This window comes from Ochotona curzoniae, unplaced genomic scaffold, assembly GCF_017591425.1.
Source record: "Ochotona curzoniae isolate NIBS_2020 unplaced genomic scaffold, NIBS_Ocur_1.0 contig_2878, whole genome shotgun sequence".
NCBI lineage: Eukaryota > Metazoa > Chordata > Mammalia > Lagomorpha > Ochotonidae > Ochotona > Ochotona curzoniae.
Genome location: NW_024465631.1, coordinates 146,305 through 155,907, shown reverse-complemented (window position 1 = coordinate 155,907; position 9,603 = coordinate 146,305).

The window sequence follows — 9,603 nt, the reverse complement described above, 5'->3', positions numbered from 1 at the left end:
GGTGTTAAACATCCTTGCACGAATGCCAATTAATCTTTAACTTATTTGTCCACACTTTCTGACGTCTCCTGGCCTCCTCTGCCCTTGGCTTGGCATGGAAGAGAAAGAGGAGGAGCCCACGCTCAACCTGTGGTTGTGTGGGTGCTCAGCTTGGACATGCTGTGACCAGGAGGGCTGTCACCTCTGTGGTCCTCGTTTGTGCAGGACGTTGGGCAAGTTCCAGTAGGGTCACCCTGCACACCCCCACCCAAGGGCCAGGAGCAACACAGGCACCATGGGTCAATGAGGTCCTGGATGCAGAGGGTTAGGGTACACAGGAGCCTGAATTAGAGCTGGGGGAGGAGAGGTGTGAGGCAGCTCAGGCCCTGTCCACTGTCTCTTCGCCTGAAACTTCTTAAGCACAGAGGCCAGCAAGACAGGAGAAACAAGAAGTAGAACAGTGCATGGTGAGCTGTGGTCCGTGTGGACATGGGCATGTCTAGCTGGACTGAGCAGCCACTCAAGGTCCAGAAACACCATGTAAGAGGCCTCTGCAGAGACCTGGGGCATGCCTGGCAGGCCTGTAGCACCAGGAGACCAAAGGCTGCTTCTTTATGAAGTTAGGAATTTATAAACATACAGACTGTTAAGCACAGTTAAATATGCAGGGAGGACTGTCAGTCAGCACAAGGCTGACCAGGAGGCAAGGCTGTTCAGGGGTTGAGGGTGACCAGGGCCCAAGACCAGGAGAGGACAGGGAGAGACTTGGAGACAGTGACTCTGGATGGCATGGATGACAGCCGCATCTCCTAGGCTCTCGTCGAGCCAGCTGGCAGGATTGTGGCCATAGCTGTGGGGCCAGGGTGCCAAGGGTCTGCCCTGCAGAGCCCCCAGCACTCACTCCTCTGTGCTTCTGAGAGGGTTGGCACGGGCAAGGCCAGCTCCATCCTGACGACTTGTACCCATCCCTGGGTATAAACAGGAAGCAGCACTCCTCCAGGCGGGGCAGACCTGGTTAGGCCAGGCCAGCCAGAGATCAATGTCCGCTGTCAGCTCTGCACAGATTGGGGCCTGCAGACTGCGGCAACTTATATTTCCTCAGGAACCCACCTGGGGTATGGTTACCCTCCTACACACTTTGGGCAGTGCAGGACCAGCACCCTGAAGTCCAGCAGAGGGTGAGCCATAGCAGGTTGGCCCTTACTTCTGCCCACTCTGTCCCACACACCCTGGGGGCCCCACTTTCCATCAATTACCTTGTTTGTATACTTTGAAAGCAGTTGAGGATGACCCAAAGCCTTAGCACCCTGCACACAAGTGGGAGACCTGGAAGAGGCTCCATTTTTCTGGCTTCACATTGGCTCAGCTCCAACCACTGTGGCTACATGGGAATCAATGGATGGAAGGTTATCTCTCTGTCTCTCCTCCCCTCTATATATCTGACTTCGCCCCAAAATCATTTTTTTAAAAAACGATTTAAGATACTCAACCACAGAAAACAAAAACCATGTGAAGAAATGAGCAAAGAAAAGGAATAAGCATTTTCTTAAAAAAAAATTAATTAAAATAGGTAACAGATAAGAAGAAAAGGCTCAGAAGCCTAATGTGATAGCCTAGTGGATAAAGTCCTCACCTTGCACATGCTGAGATCCCATGTGGGTACTGATCACATTCATGCCCGCACCAATTCCCATGCAGGTCTCTGTTGTGGGATGGGTAAGCAGTTGAGAGTAGTGCAAAGCCTTGGTCACCTTCAACCAAGTGGGAGAGCTGAAGGAAGCTCTTGACTCCAGGCTTCAGATCAGGTGAACTCTGGCAACTGTGGCCACTTGCATAGTCATCCAATATATCAAAGATCTTTCCCTATGTCTCTGATTCTTTCTGCAATCCCGACCTTTCAAATAAATCAATCAATAAAATATTTTTAAGAGAAAGAAAGAAAAATGTTTAGGCTTCTCAGCTATCAGGGAAATACAAATCAGAACAGCATTGAAATTTCACTTAAGTCCTGTGAGTGTGGCCAACATTCAGAACTCTACAAAACAGTTCCCTCTTTAACTGTTTGTAGGAACATGTAGGTTGGTATAACCACTATGGAAGTCAGTATCAGGAGTGCTAAGAAGACTGAAAATTAACCTGCCCTATGACTGAGATTCTGGGCATATATCCAGAGGAAATGAAATCTGCATTTCACAAAGTGACCTATGGTCCTGTTATAGTGGCACAATACACTATGGGGAAGACATGGAAAAATCCCAAGTGACCATCCAAAGATGAGTGGATTAACAAACTGTGCTACATCTACTCTATGGGATACTATTCAGACATTAGAAAGTGTAAAATTATACCATTTGCAACCAAATGGTGACAACCATAGACCATTATGCAGTGAATATGTCAATCCAAAAGGATAAATATTATATGTTCTCTCTGATACAAGGCGACCTTTATGCAGAATGCAAGATCGATTAACATATAGGTCAACACACATATACATGAAGTCATTTAGAGAAACTGCATATTAAACACTATCATATGGAGATGTGAATATACACTACAGTATGAACTTCTACTTCCAAATCAAAGATGAACTCCAAATGAAATTGTTAAATTTATCTTGAATTGAATTGGCTCCTGAATTTGGATCAGCTCAGCTCTGGTTATTGTTATTTTGGAGAGTAAATCAACAGATTTCCCCACATTAGCTTAAAAAAAATGAAATTCAATGATGCCTCCCATTGATGACCCACATTATTCTTGTGATTTGCAGGCTGAGGATATGATTAGAATGAAAACTGAATTCTTGACCTTATAAATACTCTCTTCATATTCACTGAACATCTAATATGTGTGTTTGTGTTTGTCTCTCTGTGTGTGCATGCATTGACAGACACACCTATGATAAATTTGGAAATGTAAACTTATGATATAGTGATGTAACATTTAACCTTTTTGGAAAAGCATCATTCCAAGTTTCATTTAGTCCTAAGTACCAGTTTCTAGTAACAGTGATTTAATGTACCCAAGGACATAGGAATTCATCACTCATGTTGACTGTTGCTTAACTTGTCATATTGCAGAGTTTACATTTGAGAAACTATAAATATTAGACAACATACACACTTTTTAAAATTCTTTGTACTTCAGATAACTAGTGCATCCAAGGTGTATCCCTCAGTGTTCTTCTGTAAAAGCCACTTTGATCCTGCTTGTACTCCCTTTTGTCCATCAGGTTGCTGTGCCATCCCAGGCCTCTTCCAGAAGGTCATCAAATGCTGCCCCTCAGCCTTGGAGCAAAACTGTGAGCTAAGAACATGCCCTTGCTCGTCTGCTATCAGCAACAAGAAAATTTCCACAGACCCTTAGGAGGAGCTCTGCTGAGGTCTGACCAGAGACCTCCACACTCTGTTTCTCAATGCAAGATAACCAGGCCCAACATGCGGTTCTAACTCTGCCAGAGGACTCCAGCATCCTTACAGCACAATGCTGGAGAGTGAGGACACCAAGGTCTAGCTGCCCACCCCCTGCCCTGGGAGCCTGAGGAGATGCTCTCACACACTCACCACTTCCAAGCAAGTAAGAAATCCTGAGTCTTTCTGAGGGCTTCTGTGCTGGAGGCAGCTCACAAGGCAGCAATCAATGGCTGAGCCATCTAGGGCCTCTGAACAGCAAAACCTAGAAGGTGAGTATGGTGGTGCTATCATAAAAAATCTTGCCCTGTTCTGCAGGGTGTCCCAAGAGTGCCTGATTGGCGTTAGTCTAGACTGCGGTTACATGTGATGTCAGAGGACATGTGCCCACCAGAATCAACACTAGATAAGAGGGTGGTCACTTGGAGTGTTGAAGGGAAGATGAGTGAGGGTCAGGACGTCACCACACGTCTGCAGCCACCTTAATTTTCGCACCTGGAACTATTCGAAGGCAGGGGCTGCTGTCACTTCTCAGATAATCTCACCTCCTGACCTCTCTTGGCTCCTCCCTTGTGGATGGTTTGGGGATTCAATATCTTGAAACCCAAAATTGTGTTATAATTCTCAACAGTAACTATTTACCTGATGTTCACTGGGTTCTTGGAGTTTTCTTCTTTGTACTGACTTTTTATAATATAGAATTAGAAAATATTTGTTATAAATCTTTTTATGTTATTTCTCTTAGTGCTCTTGATATATTTCAGTGTCTGTGTTTTATATTTAATATTCTTCCATAGCTGTTACTTTATTTTATTGTATATTCATTTTGGGGGCTGCAGTTACATCAGCTCAGAGATTTCCCTCCCATCCTCCTCTATTGCCCCTCCTCCCACTGATTTCTAGTGTATTATTACAATGGTACACTCACAAGTCCATCACTCTGCTATTTAAGTGTTTCCTGACAGTGTAGTTACAGAGAGAAGCAGAATGTCTATATCTGTTTGGGATTGGGACATTGTATTTGGTATATCTTGATCTTATCCCCATAAATCTTGTTTGATTCTGTCATCAGGTTAGGCTTCATTTATAGTTGCATTGTACTATTTTAATAAATAATGGGGCTATTAGTATAGATTGATAGTTTTATGCATAGTTGACTACTATGCATAAAATTCTCTTTATAGGTTCAAGTTTTCAATTACACTGGCAGCACAATGCTTAAGCTTCAACGTGAGAGGAGGAAGCTTTGTCCAGGTTCACTTCCAGGGGAAAATTTTCAGTTTTATGTTATTTGTCATATTTTACAAATGTTTGAAATGCTAGTTAATACAAGAAGAAAATTGCTACTTTCTGTAATCCTGTTGTTTCCTTTTATAATTAGAAGCTGAATTTTACTACAAGCTTTTGACATAATTGAATCACTTTTGCTTTTTCTTCCTTTCCTGTTTCAATATTCCACTTGGAGCTTTTCTGCAAACTCATATTTTCATGTGTGTTTTAATATAGATCTTCATATCTTTTACACATAGTTTTGCTTTGTTATAATATTTGGTTCCTTTTTGAAACCGGAAGGTTCATATACAATGCTTCAGATTATGGGGATGTTAGGACCTCATTTAACCATCAAACCTAACACACACACACACACACACACACACACTCTCTCTCTCTCTCTCTCTCTCTCTCTCTTTCACATACATATCACAATTTAGTCTCTAATAGTAACTAGAAATGTGAACACTCATGTTTGACTTAACACATTTTCCTAATCACTTTTATGTTTCAAAATAATACAAGGAAATTGAAGCTAGAGGTGATTTTGCACCTCTAGACTTACACGCAGTAACTTTACAAGGGATTTGTTTGATTTCATTTTGTGAAAAAAGCAGATTTTTTCATATTTTATTATATTTTTGATAATATTTACATAGTTAGTAAGCGCATAAAGGTTCAAGGGCTACAGGAAAGTGGTGAGAGTATCATTTCCACACATTTTTTTTCTAAATCTGGGGTAAAGGGGGAGGTAAAGGGAGAAGCCCCACCCAGTGTTCCACCCATCCCATGTCCCCAATGTGGGGCATACTCCGAGGATCTTGTTCACGTGGTTTTGATAGTTCAACAGTTCTGAATTGCTGCCAATCTCACCATTTCAAGCACGAAGAAATCACTGCAGAATCCACTGATTGACATAGTCCAACTTAGATCTCTGTTTGCCCTGATTTTCACTGCCAACATATGTCTGAGGTGGTTGATTGACTTGTCTGTCTTCTTTCTTTTAATGGTTAGGGGTCTGAGTCCAGCAATTTGATTGGGGAGCTTGCCAAAGAAACTTTATCTGAGGTAAACCCAGACCAGGTTCTTGTATGTACTGGCAAGTACAGGGTCTGGTACAGTCCATCACCTCAATCAGCTGGTGGTTGCAATTGCTGGGTCAGTTCTGTTTCCAGCCCGATCTTCTACTGGAGTCAGAGGGTGTTGCAGTCTGGCCTGATTCTGCCCAGCACACACTCGGCCCTCACATAAACCAGTGGAGCTGCAGCCTCATCAGAGTGACCCACAATAACCCCTACCAGGCCCGCACTCTATCCTTGTTTGCCAGTATGTACCACAGATTGTTCAGTCTGTGTCATGTCCCATTCAGCTCTCATACAATGGGCATTGAAGCCTAGGCCCATCTAACCAACCAACCCAGTTCCACTATCCAGCCCACACAGATGCTGTTGGGTGTCTCTCTGTTTAGCCACCCCAGCCCCTGTCCTAGTTTTTGTGCCCTCCAATGGGAGTGGTATCCCAAGAGGGAGGAGCCCATTGTTTCCCTTCTAAGCTACTCCCACTCCCAGATTGTGCACTCTCCAGGTGGTTTTGCAAATCAACTTGACAAAATTACCCCCAGTGCCATCTTCTTCCAGCTGATGCTGCAGCTAAGCCCAATCAATTGTCACCCACTCTATCTTATGCTTGCAGCAGGAGGAACAATCAGCCCAACTTGGCTTTTCCCTGATCTAGTCCACATGAGGTGCACAGGTGTTGTAGCCCTGCCTAGTATAGTCTGCCCCCTCCCAATTCATGCTCTCGAGTGGGAGTAGCTGTCAGGCTCGTGAACCCCCCGTATTCCCCCTGCCGACTCCATTTCCTCCCTTCTCGACTGGTTAGGTCGCAACAAAAACTAGTGCACATTGCAGAATGTCAAGATGAGGTTTCCTGTACCGGATGTGACCACAATGCCCAACCAGCACACATGAAAAACAGGAAGGGAAGAGGCAGAGTCAAAACACAATCTGGTTCTTGCTGTTGGATGTTTCAGCCCAGCCATGGCTCATCCATACCCACATACAGTTCAGACGTGGCTCAGTAGGGCTGAGACCATGCCTAGGCCCTCCCACATCTACCCTGGTCCTCCAGAACACCAGATGGTGTTGTAGTCTAGCCCGGTTTGGTATGTCCAGTCCCAAATCACACTTGTGCCAAGGGAAACTGCAACCATATCCTGATCAGAACGCAGCCCCCATTCCAACCCTGTGCTCCTTGGTGAGAACCTTAACCCAGCTAGGGTGTCCCCTTAGCTCCCCTACTGGGCCTGTTCCCAGCCATAGATTGCACACATGCCAGTGGTTGTTCTGACTGAGCTTAGCAAAGCCCCTCACCTGCCCTGGCCCCTGGCTTAGATACTGTGGCTCAGCATCCCTGACTCATACAGACCAGTAGGTGCAAGAGCCTATCTTGGCATGACTTGTGCTCCATCCTGATTTCTAATTTTGCTTACGGGCTAAGGGTTGTTCAGTCCTGGCCAGTCCAACCCATTTCATTACCAACTCACACATTAGCCAGCCATTGGAGCTACTTTGCCCAGCTTGTCCAATCCCCAGGTCTGGACCAAGTGTTCACCAGTGGCAGCTATGTCCTGCCAGGGGAGTTTCCCAAGGTCCTTCTCTTGACCCATTCCCTGAACCAGTTCTCATTCATGCAAGTGGATTTTAGGCCAGTGCTCAGCATAGTCAGCCCTTCCATTTTGCCTTGTATGAGCTGGTGAACATGGCCCACTCCTATTCAGGATGCACATTTGGGTGCTGCTACTTTGACCAGTCCAGACTGTTACCGGTTCCTTTACCTGTGAGTGATAGCCAGCTCCTTGGTCACACCTAGCTTAGTCCATAAAAACCGCAACACTTGAGCAAACCAATGGGGCTAGTATTTCCACGGGGTTTTGGCCCACACATCCCCCACAGTATCCACCCCCAGATATTGTTCTTTCATGTGCTAGATATTGTCATGGCCCTGCCTAATGAGACCCATCTCCTGATCCATCACCATGTCGGGTAATAGGATATGATCCTGCTAGACAAGCCCCAAGCATTAGCTTTTGCATGGACTGGTGTTTGGTGGTCAGCATGGTTCAGTGATTACAAGTTCTACACAGGATTTGAAGGAGTTTGGTATATTAGTCTTATCCATAAGTATCATCTGGTCCCTTTCCTCAAACCTCCCAGGTCTCATTACCTTCACTTGTCCTCAAAGGAAGTTACTCTGTCATTGGTTCTCTTTAGGATTGATTGACTTCCCAGAAGCACAACAAACCAAAACCACAGAGCTCGCTGCCGCCAACCAGCAGGCTGAGCCTGGCCCCAAATGGCCTACTGGCTGCACAGGGGCAGTGCACTGCATGTACATGGTGGCTGGAGTCAGGAATCTGAGTATGGAGATGCCCCGTCCTGGCACCCACCAGCAGCCAACAGGTTGCTGGAAGTTTCAATCCCCTTGCCCTGATTTTCACTGCCAATATATGGCTGGGATAGTTGATTGATTGGTTCTGTCCTCTGTCTTTTCATGGTTAGGGATCTGAATCTGCTAGTTTGATTGAGGTGACCCCTAAAGAAATTTTGTGTGAGATGAATCCAGCCCAGGTTCTTGTGTGTACTTGCAAGTACGGGGCCCGGTAAAGTCCATCACCTCAATCAACTGGTGGTTGCAATTGCTGGGTCGGTTCTGTTTCCAGCCCAATCCTCCACTGGAACCAATGGATGTTGCAGTCTGGCCTGAGTCTGCCCAGCACACACCCGGCCCTCACATAAAACAGTGCTTGCAGATTTTATGATTTCATACAATCAGCATTTGGCTAGATTTTTGTACATGTTTGCTTTTCTACTGCTTTCACTATCTTCTCATCCAGATGTTTTTGAATATGACTAGTCTGCTTCTGGAAATATGCAATTAGAAACTCCTATAAGGAAAGAACTTGGCTGCAATGTGGCAGGCGATTCAGTATGCATTGCGTTCCACCCTGGACTCTCCTTTCAGCAGTCCCTGATTTCATTCACCCTGTTCTTATTACAAATGAAGCCATCACTGGTAAAGGTAGACCAGGAGGACCACATCACTCCAGAAGCCAGCCAGCTGAGCATGGTGTTGATGAAGGCAGACTTTGTTGATGGAGGTACTGGAGACCTTGTGGGTTGAAGGCCTCCCAGGGCAGCTGTGCAATGACTTCACCGTGCATTTCATTACCAACTGGGGCAGCATGAAAAGGAAGCCAAAGGCCTAAATGTTATCAACAAAGCTGCTGGTCAGCCTGATTATCGACTTTTTACTTGACATTGAGGATTAATTAGAGGGCTCAGCCCACACACAGAGGGCATAGCAGGTAGAACAAGTACTTCAGGGTCTGTGTATCATACTCCCCAAACCTTCTCTCAGACTCATTGTAGGAACTAAACTCAGAAGTAGGCCACTAGCATCACAACCTGATGCTTATTTCAAAGCTTTTTTTCCCTTTCCATGGCTCAATGTCTGCCACAACACCTGTGGGGACCAACACCAGCAGGCTCAGCTGCTCCTCCTACAGAACAAGAAGGTGACAACGATGCTGAAGCAGCAGCAGAGCACTGCCTTGATGGACATACCCATCATGCTATACCTTCTCTTTCTTTTTTTGTTTTAGATTTATTTATTTTTATTGAACAGTCAGATATACAGAGAGGAGGAGAGACAGAGAGGAAGATCTTTCATCCCATGATTAACTCCCAAGTGTACACAATGTCTGGTGGTGAGTGGATCCGAAGCCAGGAGCCAGGAATTTTTTCCAAGTCTCCTACATGGATGCAGGTTCCGAAGACTTTGGACTGTCCTCAACTGCTTTTCCAGGCCACAGGCAGGAAGCTGGATGATAAGCAGGGCTGCTTAGATTTGAACCAGCACCTATATGGGATCCCAACACAAT